Source organism: Girardinichthys multiradiatus, chromosome 1 (genome assembly GCF_021462225.1).
Source record: "Girardinichthys multiradiatus isolate DD_20200921_A chromosome 1, DD_fGirMul_XY1, whole genome shotgun sequence".
NCBI lineage: Eukaryota > Metazoa > Chordata > Actinopteri > Cyprinodontiformes > Goodeidae > Girardinichthys > Girardinichthys multiradiatus.
Genome location: NC_061794.1, coordinates 28,558,982 through 28,575,295, shown reverse-complemented (window position 1 = coordinate 28,575,295; position 16,314 = coordinate 28,558,982). Strand labels below are relative to the sequence as shown.

Sequence of the window (16,314 nt, the reverse complement as noted above, 5' to 3'; positions counted from 1 at the left end):
TTACATGGGATCAGAGTTCTGTGTTTTAAAAGACTCTGGTTCTAACAGTAACCCAGACTTAATATAACTTCTTGAATTTTACGGGTTGAATGAACTCTTTGCTGTTTTTTGGCAAAGAGCTTTAATTGCGTTTGAATATCAAACACTTACTGTTCATTTTTTGCATGTTTTAAAAGTAACTTTAGAATCAACTGCATCAGTCTTCCGAAACTTGGATTTACCAAACAAACCAGATAAGTACTGCTTTTTGCCCCCTAGCTCTGCATGCTGTTCTGTGATTATGTTGCGCGCAGTACCTGCTAGTCATTTATTAAAAGCATTAGGAAGGTAAATAAAAATGATTTATTGTTGTAAGATTTGCAGTCTTGCAGAAAACACATTTGCAGGGCACTGCTTGCAGGAATCATTGTTGTGCAGGTGCTGAGCACCTAAAACGCTGACTTCGTGATTTCCCCGTCCATGTGCATTTTACGACTGTGCCAAGGCACCTTGAATACCTTGTGGTATTCAAACCTAATGTTGCGTCCACTTCTATGAATCTTGTCACTTTAACATGCCATGTAGGAGTTAATTTAGAGAGCATAGTCGTCGAAATGTTTAATCTACACAGTCATAAAAGATTAAACAGCTTACTGTTCTCTCCAGAGGGCCATAGGAGACCCTTATGATTGATACAGATGAGAACCACTACACTGCATGGACTTCCCAATCAAGAAACGTGGAACTCATAAAGCTCCTGAAAGGAACTGATCTTGGCATCGTCCCTGCATGAATGTGGTGAACTTTACCACTGTGTCCACAAAAAAGTATTTGAAAACTTGTTTCAAACATGCACGCGAGCAGGCATACACAGGCCAGTGTGTAAATACTACAAGAGACCTTAGAGAAGAACAGAGTCATCTAATGGAAAAGTATAAGGTGAGTCACTTAGGTCTCAAAAACCTGCTATTTCCCCGTCAAAGTCAAGAGTTTGATGTTCAAATGAGGGTACTTGCAAAGGTTGCATTCTGTCATCTTTTTTTATGCATGAATTTAAAATGATAGATAGAAAAATAGCTGAAAAAAATACAAGCTGTGTAACTGGTCGGGAGGGAAAAAGGCTCTTTACAAGGGGCCCCATGCACTTCTGAGGATAAACCGATGGTTTAGATGTGTGTTATAGAGCTTTGTAAAGTATTCTCACCCCTCTGAACCTTTCAATATTTTAGGAATTTGAGTCTGGACCTTGACTGGACAGTTCTAACACAATGTTTTGTTTTGAACTAATCCTTTCCACTCAAGTTCTGGCTATATGTTTATGGTTGATCTCCTGATAGAAGGTGAATATCCACCCCAGTTTTGGGTCTATTTCTAACAGGGTTTCTTCCAGAATTCAGTCTATTTAGCTTCACTAATCTTCCCATCAACTCCAACCAGGATAATTTCAGTAATGGGGATCTTTTGCAAAGCATTGTAGTTCCCTGTGATCACACATGCACAGATTGTCATATCTCTGTGAAAAGCTTGATCTTTTGTTGCTCACACTCCTTGTGGCCATCAGTCCAGTCAGCCATCTTCTTTATTGTATATTGTGATTGTGTATCTTTCTGACCCAGACTGAGAGACCATTTGAAGGCCCCAAGAAACCTTTGTACAAGTTTTGAGTTAATTAGCTGATTAGGGTGTGACACCATACATTTCCAGTGTTTACTTTTTTTACAATATTCAAATGTTCCGAGACACAAAATTAATTATATATATATATATATATATATATATATATATATATATATATATATATATATGTGTATATATATATATATATATAGACATCCTTGTATATCAATTGTTTATTATTGCTGCCTCTCCTGTACCATTATCTCATCCCTCCTGCAGTCCTTGACAGGTTTCTGTCCTCTCTCTTTGCCCTCACACGCTATGAACATTAGCTTTGGCACAGCATTCCCAAAGGACTTTGGAATAACCTTCCTGTCTGCTCAGCCAATAGAATTGTCTCAGTCGGGGTCACCATGCAAACAGCAGCCTATAACTGTGGCTAGTTGCTAGGCAGTGTGGAGGTAATAGAGGGGACATTTAAAAGATGTCCTGCCAGAGTAGATCCACTTTCACAGTTCTGATTGATTCCCGGGACCTCTGGGAACAGGGCAGTCCTGTCTCAGGCCACGACACGAAAGACTGAGACTGAATTCTTGCACTGAAGCATCCTTAAGAGGATTAGATTTAACACGTAAATATACAGATATTGCCAGGTGGAGGGTTAATGTGTAAAAACAACTTTATCTTGTGGGAGCTGTACCCAGCAGAACAGACAAACACACAGATGGCGTATATGCCCGTGTTTAGACACGCAAACATACTGAGGCTCAAAGTGGTAACGATCCCAAACATCTTCAAGAATCTAACCGTATGTAAACAGTAGAAAGTGTGAAAGCTGGTGTTTAATGTTTCTGTATTGTTTTCAAAAATATACCCTTATGTTTTAATGCATGTAATTCAAAAAGTCTCTACTTTATTATAAAATCATCGGTAAAAGTGTTACAATTCACATAGAGTCCAGATCTCCCTGAGGGTAATGGACTTTGTCTCGCTGTTCAGAAGGACTACATTCAAGAAGCTAATTTGTGAACGGTAAAATATGGGAATACTGATACATGCAATGAAATACACCTGAAGCGGAAATAGCTGAAAACCTCCTGTTACTGAAAAAAAGGCTTGTGTCACACATCAATTTTATTCACAATAATTCCTTGAGAATAGTAATACATCATAATAAAAATAGCCAGGAAATGCCCAGTGGTTTCATTTATGCTAATCAGTCTCAACAACATGATCAACTAATATTATGTTATAGTTTTACTAAAATACCCCTGCTATGTTAAGGAGTAGACAAATTATTATTACATCACTGCTTGCTACCACATGTACACAAAAATGTCATCCTGTTATGATTGATTTATTGTTTATTCTCATATTATCTCTTATTCTTTACAAACTATGATTAATGTTGTATTTACTTTATGAGTCACTTTACTTTTGGCTTTCTTCCTTTTTGTCAGTCTACTTTAAGGTTGTGTGCTGTAGATGTGTCATTATGTTTATATTGGACATATTTATCTCTGACAAATCGTTTACTGCATATAAAATAATTTAACCATAAACATGACTAAATATTGATCCTACAAGTTTTATCAGGCCAAAATTTCAATCTTCCAGGTTTAAATTTTTGAGCTCTGACTCTATTTCAGCAAAATTTTCAAGTATAAGTCCAAAACTTTATCATGAATTTACAGCAGATATTTTATTTAAAGTTTCAGGTTTTAAATATGAAAACTGCAACAACTAGAAACGGATGGATGGATCTTTTTATACAAGGGGATTACATTTTCTATTTTATTGTGTCACATACTAGTACCCAAATGAAGGAAATGCATGGTTTTGATGAAAGAAAAATGTCTGAATGCTATAATGGAAGAGAAAAAATAGTCATTACTGTAATAATAATATTGTAGAAGTATAAATAACATATTTTCTTTGTAGTACAAGTGACATAAGTCATTTTGAAGAAAAATGAGAAATGTTATTCTCTTCTCCTTTTTTGCCTGGAGGGCAACATCAAGTTTCTGTATTTGATTGGTCCCCAGCTGGCACACAGCCCACCAGCTGGGGACCAAGAAAACAACCTTGTGCTTAAATTTTTAAGCAAGGATAGAGGGTATGTTGTTAACTGAAGTGTTGAAGAGTAGGGACAGCACCAGCCTTTAAAAAGGGTCATGTAGATTTTCTTAGTGTTTTATGGCCTGCAACCTACTGTCTAATTAGTCTCAAAACTCACTTCAGCAACCAGTTTATTCTCAGTGAGTAGTGTCCCAGTGCCAAACTGAAGAAAGTAGTGCAAAAAAAAAAGTACAGTCATGTGCAGAAAAAGAAAAATCTGAAATCAGGGGGGTAAATTCACAAAGCTGAGCATGTTTTTGTTTTTATTTTTGACTATGCTTTGCCCATACTTGTGTTGCACTTCTACACTACATTCATGAATCAGATCCCCCTTAATATAAAGAGATGCAAATAAGCCTAGCAGATGTGAGCAGTTTTCCCATTTTTGCCACTTTAACTGATGCACTTTAAAATAAAAAGCAGTGAATGAAAGAACAGTGTAAAATCATGACATCTGGTCAACACAAAGATGCACTGAATTAATATGTAATTTATTTGCTGAGTAAAAAAGAAACAATTGTCCTTTGCTTCATTTTTCTACACTCCCTTATTTTCACTTAATAGCTGAACACCAGGTGAAAGATTCTTCAGTTTGTCTTACCTTCATTGTGCAGTGAGGATCGACCATATTTACTGATCTGAGATGCTTTTTGTGTTCTGCCCTGAAGCTTTTTGTGTTCTGCCCTGAAAGGCAACTTTTTTTCTCAAATTAGACCACAGAATAATTTTCTTCACTTGCCTTTCTGGGCTTTACACCCCCCCCCCCCCCCCCCCCCCCCCCCCCCCCCCCCCCCAAAAAAAACCAACAGCAAAAACAAAAACAAAAACAACTTAGTAAATAAACCAAGATTTCTTTCCTACAAAAAATGTTTATTTTTTCCAATGAGTTTTTTATTCAGCTGTTGTCACCAACATATTAAATACATAAACAAATAAATACATATATAAATCTTTAAAGGGTTCATATTTTAATTTTTGACTGGTGATTTATCATACCCCTTTAAAATTTATTGTGAAAAGTTATGATAAGCATGTATGGACAGCAAATTTTAAGGCCATTAGCAAGATGCAGTCTTGGTCCCAAGAAAGAGCATTCAAGAAAGAACAGTCATGGTGGACAATGGTCATTTGTCCTGATTAATAAAGTAGTTAATTCTAAATTGCAGATGAATATACAAGCTTGGTATGATAACAACATAGCATGGCCAACAAATACACTATTTGTGTGCTTTTACTGTATTTTATTTTACTTTACAACATTTTCATTTAGAAAATTGGACATTGGTTCTTGGGAACCATTCATTTGAACAATACAACTGCTAATGAAGGCTGGTGGTTTTAGTCTAGTGCCTCTAGTGGCAGAGCAAAGTATTACAAGGACAAACAGACAAATAAGCCTCTAAATTTTTTTTGCTTGCCTTTTAGGGCTTACGGAGCCTGCGAGAGGACATGGGGCAATTTTTCTTCTTTTGCGTCCCTACGCAATACTTTTTCATTCGCTCGCAAAAGTTGTTACTCACCTTGAGAAAGCTGTGGATTTTGGAACAGCAGCACATTTGACAAACTGCTCACAAAACAAACAGCACTGATATGGCATTGATATGGTTCATTTGTCATATGCAGTTTAACACGCAGTAAACAATGCGATTAAATGCTTAGAATAAGACGAACCGTTCAAATCACTACAAAAACAAAAGTGCCGTGCAAAAAAAGTACACATCATGCTGCAGTAATTAGCAAAAAATGTCAGTTGTGGTTTCATGCAGTATTATTGTCTAGAGTTCAGCAGTTTGACAGCATGTGGATGATAACTGTCTTTAAGTCTGATTGATGATCCTTTTATTTAAGGCTGATTTCAAAATAAAACTCAATACATCTCAAAAACGGGTCTCCCACAAAGTATTGCGAGATAACGCAAAGACTATTGCATGAGAATGCAAAAAGTATAGCGTGGGAACCCAAAAGTATTACGAGCGAATGCAAAAGTATTGCATGGGGACACAAAAGTATTGCGAGCGAACGCAAAAGTATTGCGTGGGGACGCAAAACAAAAAAATTCCCCCAGGGGCTAAGAAACAAAAAAAAAATCAACATAGAAATATTTAAATCTAGATTTTTTTTTCCACTTGCCTTTCAGAGCAGAAAAAAACTAATTTAGAAATACTATAATCTAACATTTTCACTTGCCTTTCAGGAAAAAATGTTTTTTTCCTGGTTTTCTTCTGCATCAAAATTTGCTCCAACCTTCAGTAGATTAAATTTATAATGTGATTTGCAGGTCACAAACAGCACTATTCTTTAAGAATTGGAGTTTATATGGTCCAGGCTGTAATTTGCATAAATATGCACAAACACAGACAGAAATTTCCTAAACACAGTTCACTAACACCGTATTTACATTTAGGCAAGGACACGAGACACTACTTGCCTGGTAGAACAATTGTAGGAGCAATTCTTTCTTTGAGTGCAGGATTACACAGATGCACACACTCTCGTTTTATGCACATTTAGCACTTGCAATTAGACTAATAAATCTGTCCCTGATTGGTGCAGAAAATTGTGCAGAGGAAAATAAAAAAAATAAAAATCTCCTCGGTTTCAGGAGGAGCAGTGTGGTTTTCTTCCCGGCCGTGGAACACTGGACCAGCTCTATTCCCTCTACAGGGTACTCGAGGGTTCATGGGAGTTTGCCCAACCGGTTCACATGTGTTTTGTGGACCTGGAGAAGGCATTCGACTGTGTCCCTCGTGATGCCCTGTGGGGGGTGCTCCAGGAGTATGGAATCGGGGGCCCTTTATTAGGGGCCATCCGGTCTCTGTACAAGCGGAGCAGGAGTTTGATCCACATTGCCGGCACTAAGTCGGACCTGTTCCCGGTGCATGTTAGACTCCGGCAGGGCTGCCCTTTGTCACCGGTCCTGTTCATAACTTTTATGGACAGGATTTCTAGATGCAGTCAAGGGCCGGAGGAGGTCTGGTTTGGGGACCAGAGGATTTCGTCTCTTCTTTTTGCAGATGACGTGGTCCTACTGGCCCCCTCTAGCCAAGACATACAGCATGCGCTGGGGCGGTTCGCAGCCGAGTGTGAAGCAGCTGGGATGAAGATCAGCTCCTCCAAGTGCGAGGCCATGGTTCTCGTCCGGAAAAGGGTGGCTTGTCCTCTTCAGGTTGGAGGGGAGTTCCTGCCTCAAGTGGAGAAGTTTAAGTATCTCTGTTAAAGCTGATAGCCGAAGGAGTCACGCCAGAGCAAACTTTATTTTGCCCAAATGTGTCGCCAGGTGAGGACTCTAACCTGACATATTCTCAAATAAATAAATAAATAAAATGCTACATACACTTATATCATACTCCTTTGAAAACAGTCAGTAAGTTTTGTCAGATGCAAATGTTTTTGGTCCGAAGGGAAAGTTAAAAAATTCTTGACACATTGTGGGTGGTGCTATGGTTGTGTAGATCTGCATTAAAAGTAGAGCAATCAAGCTTTGAGACCAGTTTAGGTTTTGCCTCAGGCCTGCCTCAGAACCATGCAAATGAAAGAAGAGACCATCTGATGAGGGAGAGCACCTCCACACCCACACATAAATAACAGTGACAAGGCTTATTTTGTTTGGCAGCTGCCACTCATCTTAAGAGATGCTTTTATACAGACTGACAGTACTGCCAAAAGGAAATAAGTCTAAACCGCATTAGATGCAGTGTGAATATACACATATGGAAAAAACAGGAGTACAATGTCAGGTCAATACAGAGCAGAAAAGAAAAAGCTGTGACTCTTCGAAAATCCATTTGGGAAGCAGATGGGAAGATCTAAACAATGATAAGATTGATTTTAAGGAAATCATATCTGGTGACACTGTAGGCCTGTAGACACCTTTACTTTAGACTAACATTAGTCTAAGGATTGGTTCTTCTTTGTAAATAAAATCACACCTCTGTCTGGCTCTCTTTTCTCATTTTGTCACCCCTCTTGACCCTATACTCAACAGTAGCCCACCAACATGTCTCTACCTCGTTTTTTTTGGTCTTTCTTATTGCAACACACAGACAACCTTATTGATTGTCTAGAAGGCCAAAACACTCTCAGACAAAGGTCACCTAAACTTTTGAAAACAGCGAGAAAAGGAGGAAAGCTGTCTGTCTGTCTGTCTGTCTGTCTGTCTGTATTTACTTGTGAATGTATGTGAATGATTTGGTACAAAAATTATCTAAACACAGACAGTAAATTATCTTTTAATGAAAAGAAATGCAGGATTTAACACAGATTTAATCAGCTACGTTTTTATGTATTATTACCTTAAATGTTCTTTATTGTAGTATTAATGTCCTTTGTAACTAAAGATTTTGAGCACAAACATTTTCTGAATACAACTTTTTAAATAAATCACCAGTTTTTGATTGCTTTTTGTAAAGTCAGCAATAAAACAGATTGCTTTAATCTATTTTTCCCTTCTGCACTAAAAACACCACCAGTTTTGGAAATAGTATTTATTTCTTAAAAGTACATGTTGTAAATTTTATCAGTCTGTGAAAACTAGACACTATTTACTCTGGCTTTATTCATCATACATATACTCAAATATGGGTGGATATTTCCTTGAATGGATTCCCATTTGTGGCATACTATTAAAAGCGCAGTTCATTTAATTTTTTGATTTATTTTTTGATTATTTGGTAACACTGGCTTTTTGTAACTCTACATTTAAAAATGTCTTTTCATATTAGAACTTTACAACATTATTTAACTCAGGCAAAAATGATTGTATTGCAACTAACATTGTTTCAATAAAGATGGAGAAAAGAAATAGTTGCACTATAGACTATGGAAGACAGATTCGAGGATAGGCCTCTGCTGTGTTGTCCCGACTGCCACATTCAGCAACTGGTGGCATCCTCATGTAGCTGTTCTCTGTGCAGTGAGATAGATCAGGGGCTGTCTCTTCACAGCCACCCAGATGGATGGTTAATTGTAAGGGGAGCTCGGCTCACAGCTAACAATTAGACCTGAATGAAGATTGATGTGTGTGGGGGGTGGGAGGGAAGGTACGACTCGTGTGATGAGGAGGCAAAAAAAAAGGAATGGGAGAGGGATGAAGAGGAGGATGGAAAACACTGGAGTACTAATGCCTCACATCCTCCCCTCATTCTACCTCCCTTTCGTCCCATCTGTTCTCCTTTCGTCATTTCAATAAAGTGAAAGGCAATCTAAAAATTGCTTTTCGATTTAGCTCTCAGTTGAACTATTCTAAGAAATTACCTCGGGATGAATGAATTTTCTGCAAAACATAACCACTTGTTGAAGAGAAGTGTGGAGAAAATGACGTCTTTGCTGTGGTAAATGACTAGTGGCACTTGCAAATGGTTAGTTTAATGACAGGGAAGGTCGTATGTCATTTAGGTTATTGAGCATTAAAAAACACTACATGTTCTGCTGAGGGCAGTAATAGGGTGTTGAAAACTATGGCATGCCTGAGTGATTCACGGTTGTGGAGGGGCGTTAAGAATCACAGCTGTCATCAGCAGTGAAAACACAGACAATGCAATGACAAGGGCTCCATCTTATTTAGAGGTAGGCAGAGACTCTTGTTTGCCCAGTCACTCCTCTTAATAGAAATAAAAAAAATACAAATTTAAGTTATGTGACATCTAATAAGATGAATTAATGTGAAAAAGGTCAGCACAATCTAATTCATATGTTCTTTGTTTATTATTCACAGGAGGAGATATCTGAAAACCTAGAAGGTTTTAATCAGCGTTTGGTGAGTTTTTTATAAAGGATGAACTGTGGGTGCCCGGTATAGATCAATTTGGTTTTACTCTGTATTTGGTCATGAGTTACTTAGATTATTAATTATTTTTAAAACTAACCTAACTTGTAGAGTGGCAAATCACTGGTTTAAAATAGCTAAGTTTTTAGGGCAACAAAATATTTGGAGCACACTGCACAGGTCTCAGAAATGTGAGCATTGATACTGGCAACACTTAATCATGTTGGAGAATTAAAGTTTGAAATGGCACAGATTAAATCTAAATGATCTGAAATATCACATTTACCAATCTCCCATCATCCATGGCACTTAGACCTTCATTTGCCATCGTAATAACTCTTTTGAAGATCAAAGGATCCAGGTGCATCATTATCATGAAAGCGGTGATAAGGTGTTTTAGTCATGGTGTTATGAAAGGGAGGAAAGCAATCCACTGGATATGCTGGTGCTTGAAGCAAATCACTGACCTCACCGCAGGCAAGCCAAAAAGACACCAGAGTGCCTGAAACAAGTCATTTAGTGCTGGTTAATGAGATCTGTACCCCCATATTACAGCGATTCATTGGTAGTGGGTGAAAGTGTGGGTACTGTGGCAGTGGGGTGCTCGGGACACTGCGCAACACTGCAGTGCAGAACACACACAGGAAATGATGCAGAGAAGGTCAAGACTAAACCAATAGGAACCAAGGTGTATGCAAACATACAGCTAATGCACTGCACAGATGCACCCCTCCGTTAGATGCAGATGGGGATTTTCACTCAACAGATGCATATGCACGCATAAACAGGCCTACAGACATAAACTCTTCTTTCAGCCAGCACCTCATCTGGGTGATAGCTATTTCAGGAAAGAACACAACATCAGGACATGCATTGCCTCCAGCTCTATCCCATGTCTATGTTCCCTCAGCCTCCTCTGCTCACTCCTTCCCTCTGGCCTTTCTTGTACCACTCCTTTTCCTCTCTTTTATCTCCATCTAATTCTTCATATCTTATTTCAACCCATTTTCCATTTAGAGAATTCCCTGAACTTTCCAATCCTCCTTTTCCTCCCTGAGCAGTTGGCTGTGTTACAACGGAGTCTTGTTCAGCAGACAAGGTTATGCTTAGTTAAGACTCGGGCAGTGGTCAGGTCACAGTTGTAGGACTTTAAACAGATTTAAACTGCAACAAGACAACATGTCCAGAGATGGATGGTATTAATCACCGGAAAGAAGAGAGAGAAATGGGGGTGAGGAGGGGGTAGAATTGCAGTAGTGGATGGAGGCAGAGGAGCATGGATGAGGGAAGAAGACGAGCGAGTGAAAAAAGCCTTGCTTGGAAGAGCTGTGAATGGCAGTGATGAGAGAGAGGGATGGACTCTGAAAATATGTGTCTGTGTGTGCATGTCTGCCAGCTCCGAGCAAACACACTATCCATCTATGGTGAACAAAAACTGTCAGGCCTGCCCTCAAACTATGATTACCAGCTCAGTTTTGTATAAGAGCCAGCTGATGCTACTACACTCGGTCTGGTTCTTGGATGCAGCAAAAAGTGACTTTTTAACATTTAAAGGCAGTGCTATACACTAGAAGGAGGACAGAATCCTGAAATCTCATTCAAAGAGTTGATCAATCTCATGAAAATGTGTTTGTTTGTACAGTTATAGCCAAATGGTTACATACATTGCATAGCATTTGGTCATATTGCCTTTCATCTAAAGTCAAAAATTTTGGTTATCTTCTACAAGCTTCTCACTGCAGTTTGCTGGAATTGGGACCTATTCCTCTTTACAAAACTGGTGTAACTGAGTCAGGTTTGTAGGACTTCTTGCTGGCTGACAGCTTTTCAGCTCTATTCACAAATCTTTTCTGTAACTGATCAGGGCTTTGTGATGGGCACTTCGAAACATTTACTTTAGCTAATTTTGGGATATGATCACTCTAAAAAGTAATTCAGGGGACCTTTTACCACCACTTAATTAAATTGATTATTGCAAGGTAAAAAAAATTAAATTATTTATTGATTTAGGTGAACCTTTTAAGTTTCAAACATTATTTTTATGAGTTGTGTTGAGATAATAATGTTGTTAAATACACCAACTTAATATTGTGTGTTATTTAAACTAAACTTTTTGTGTTTATTTTAAGTTGTAGTAACTTAATGAAATTGACTTGATAACTTATTTTTTCTCCAACTAGAGTCAAAGATTTCAAGTTCCCTCCCTACACACTTAACATGCCTTGACAAATTCAGACAGTTAAGACCGTGTGTTATAGGACTAGTAGGTTGGACAAATAACATAGAAAGGATATTTTCAATGTGTGTCATTTCATTTTCAAATACATTCTACTAAAGCAATGATTTTGGGCTTATTTGTAATTGTGATATGACCATTAGTGGACTCATGTAGAGGTTAAGCTACACCTGCTAACAGTTGATGTATTAGGATGTTAGCTTGTTGTTGTACTACTACTAGCTATCTTAAGTCATATTTAGCAGTGTAAATTGGCCATTCTACCCTTTAGTTTAGCATAGCAGTGGATAATGATCAAGTTTCATTCGACAAATTATAAGTAAAGAGGGCTTCCTATGGAGTTTTTTGTGTAACCCTCAACTACATTGTGTAATATAAATTCAAGTTATTCATGAACATATTTTCATTCATCCTTTGTCATTCATGTAGACAACTTTGAAGTCCCACAGCAGGCAAATGGTTGTTGGACCAAAACTGTCAGCATTTAGACTGTGGATAGTTGAGAGGGATAGAAGTAGTCATGAAGGTGTTTTTTATTTTTATTTTCTTGCTCATTTCATCCATTCTTGCTTTTGTGCCTATCAGTTGCAGAGAAAGATAGGAATGAGTTAGACATGATATTTGTATTGTAAATTATTTTGGTTACTATTGTGATACAACTTAAAGTTTGTATTTTTCCTGGTCATAAAGGCTGCATTTCATTTTTGCTTAAGATGTCAAGATGTGTAGAATATCCGTATGATTCTGCCAGTGTCATCCTGAAGTAAGTGAGACTTTGCATCAGCAAAGATACTGTCATTTAAGGCCGATTGGAGTTTTAATAAGTTGGCTCATGTCTTAAAAAATGGGATGGGGGTGCAAAATTTGTAAAGCTGAAACCTATAAAAGACATTACAGGTTACGCCACGGTCATAGTGGACAACCTCTGCCATGTCTTTACCTAAATTGTTTTTGTACTTTTAAAACATGGGGTAGCCTTAAATCACATCTATCAAGGAATCACACTCAGAAAACTGAGGAAACTAAAGAAAGAGTCGGATCTGCAGAAAGTCTCTCTTTTACTTGCCAGTATTGCAGCGCCACTGGAATCTTCACAGAAAGAGAGTTTTTTAACACCTTGGTCGACATTTGAAAAAAACATGAGACTCATCTGTGTTTTTAATAACTGCAATTTCAGTACTAACATTACATTTTTTAATGGTCATTAACTTAAAAACTGTTCAATTGAGTTCATAATACTTGAAAAATCATTTTAAACAATCTATAATCTTTATTGGAACAACTACATTTTTTGAGTAATCAACTTAAAAACGTATGTTTATAATTATGGTAATTAAGTTCATAACACTTCAAAATCCTTTTAAATAATGTGGAAAAACTAGTTGGAACAACTTGATTAATATGAACATTTTGTTTTCTGATTGATCTCATTACTCTATTTCTTAGTAAAAATAATTTTGGCAATCCTAATGTAGCTAAAACCAGAAAAGTTCATTTAATGTCAGACAGTGGAAAAAGAAGGTTAAGTCTCTTTTTGTACATTGTATGCAAATGTCTGATTTAAACTGTATTATACTGCTATGCTTGCAAGAATAAAACACCTAAAATACAAACTATACAAATAATGCAAAGAGGGGAAATAACTGCAAAGGAAGGGTCAGGTTTTGGTACAGACAGCTGTAAGCTTTTAGAGTTTAAAGAACACTGTGATAAATGAAGGTTTTCATAAACAGGGAACAAAATTAGCAAAACATTGGCTATCTTTTTATATAGGGCTAAAGTAGCTCTATTTTGTAGCATGTAATCTGCTGAAAGGTCACAGATCTTGTTGTTATTGTCAGAATTATTAATACTGATGGCCCAAATACACAAATCTGAAATTCTCATCGTACAGACTGTGTTTGCCTGCTTAATTCAGATTTTACTGTGTTCAGGGAAACTGATGATTATCAGATTTTTATTCATACTTGCTGTAATTTTTAAATCATTTGTCCAGCTTTGGAATGTGTAGCATTAGACCTAATTAATGTTAATAAAACTGTAACAAATGGGTGACGGATTACCACCTGGTGAAAAATCCATTTGGCACATGTTTATCTTTCCTACTTGATGAAAGTGGAATTTTAAATGCAGATAATGCTTTAATAAATACATACAACACCATTTACCTTCCCCCATTGATTTTGTCAGAAGCTGTGTGATCCAAGGAAAAGGCTTTCAATTTTCGTGACAATCTGTGTTCACAACGTAGCTATAAGTTGTGTGTAGGGAAAGAAAGAAGAAGTGAGAGGATAGATAGAAGAACTGAATAGAGCTTCGCTTGAATGATGTTTGAGCTGAACCATGAAAGATAGTGAAAGACAGGGAGCAAAGCTGCTGTTTCTTCATGTTGAAACATATCAACTGAGGTATTTTGAAGATCTAATGAGTGCCTCAGGGCAGACTAAGAACTCACTTGAGGGATTACATCTCTTAGCTGGCCTGGGAATGCATAAAATGTCCTTAGAGAACCAGAAAAACATTCATGTGTCTAAGGATGCAAAAAAAACTCCCTACCTTTTTTCTATTTAATGAGGGGAGATATTGTCGAGGGTAACCTGATAATAATTTTTTGGCTTAAAACCAAGTTGATGACTCTTAAATATTATATAACATTGCATAGATTTTGCTTGGCAGTTGTGTCAATGTTAAAAACAGAAACAACTTTAGATCTGTATGAAGAAAAAAGAATGTTTGCAGCTCCTGTATTCAATGTCTGTAGAGCTTTGATAATGAATAGTGTTGTTTCAGACACCTAGATAAGTGACACTTGGAGGAGAACAGAACAGTGATGTACCAGTGTTGTTTGTGCCCCAAAGCTGGACTTAGGCCAGTGGAAAACCATGACTCTAGCTCCCTAGCGAACTACACTGAACACAAGAAATTTTTTTTTACCTGATCCATATGCACTGGATTGATCTAAAGAGCCAGATTATGAATATAATCAGATTTATTGAATTTTTGTGATTTTTAGTTGGCAGTAGAAAAACAGTCAAGAAAACAACCGATATAAAGCATAAACCTAGAATACAACAGGCCTGATGAGGCAGCAAATTAGTAGAGTGAAAAGTACTCCTTGGATATTTGCAATTTCATGATTATGGTCCTTGTTTCAACTGTCCTGAGAAGACAGTGGGCCGTTAATGGTAACAAGGTGCACCAAAGTTTTACAAGTCTATAGTTTCAATTTTTGAATTTTTCATGACATCTTTCCCAAAGTTTCAAAGTCCCTAAATGAGAGTCCAGAGATTCCCTCACCCACAATCCTGATGTTGAAGCTAAAGAAGTGCCAACCATGACTATTACTAATGTAATGCTGTTTTAAAGCCACAGTTATGAAGCCACATGTAGAATGTGTCTTAAAAAGCTGCTTGTCAAAGTTGTGTTGTTCTATAAAGTGTAAATTCTGCACAATAAGCACCAGGAAGCTGCTACTATAAGTAGCATGTAGTTTGTCTATGTATTAAAATCTAAATAATAAATACATGTATAGGTAAGATATTAAAACTGTTATTTGCAAATGAAAATCTAATCCTGGCCAGCGTTTAGTCCTGCAGGACAGGGGCATTAAAGGCTGTTGAATTAGTCCTATTAGACAGATTCAGCTTTTTGAGACATTTTTAGACCAGACATCATGTCTCATGTCTCGAACAGAAAAAGCTACATTCTGCTTTGAAGAGGAAGAACTTTACATGAACTAACATGTATTTCTAAGAACAGACATCTCTGTAAATGTTTAGAAAAAAAGACTCTTGGCTCATTGACAACAGCAGATTTTGGCTTTGAAATTTGAAATATTTTTTAGAATGATTGATAAACCAAATATTTGGTCTCCCTACCTATTTAAACTAATATGAAACTATGATGATCACAGTCATCTTACAATTATAATGTACAGATGGTTTTAAAACATTTTGTAAGTTGCTATATATTCTTTAGAAGTTATTTTGACCCCTTAAGTCAAGTTTGAAGCTGTTTATGTTTACTATAATAACTATGAATACTTTAAATGCATTATACCTAAAATCCTACTCAATAGGTGATCAGAAAGTGGGGCCTTAGTCTGCAGATCAAAGGTGGTCAGTTACAAAATATCATTCTTAATTAAAATAGTATATAGCAAAGGTTTAAAAGTTGTGAGTAGAGATTCTTTGATCCAAGATTTTTGTTGCAGATTGTTTTTATTTTTCCCTGCTGTTTTATCCGTATTAATTGTGTAAATTAATACAGATAAATTAATACGGATAAAACACAGAGCCAGTCATTTAGACAGCTGCAGTTTTGACCCATATCTTTACTTGTTTTTAACACAGGTAATTACACAATAAACTTCAGAATGGTGTTTTCATCTGTGTCAACAAGTCAGTGGCAGAGCTGCTAAATCTGAATCCTGCTAAGAAGAGTAGTGGGGTAGGCATGGGAGTGGGGGCACAACGGATCTTAGAGCATAATGATAGGTTAAAAAAGCTTCACAGTACACAACTCAATAAATAGGAATTTACCATTTTACCAAAATTAGGTGAAGAACAGATGATGGTTAAACATTTTCATCTAAATTCCA

The 16,314-nt window shown here is 37.0% G+C and overlaps 1 protein-coding gene across 2 annotated transcripts in view; it reads right to left on the bottom strand.

Annotated features, from left to right (window-relative positions):
- kcnd3 (potassium voltage-gated channel, Shal-related subfamily, member 3) overlaps positions 1–16,314 on the bottom strand; it is a 171,138-nt gene that overhangs the window by 20,539 nt on the left and 134,285 nt on the right. The window lies entirely within an intron of this gene.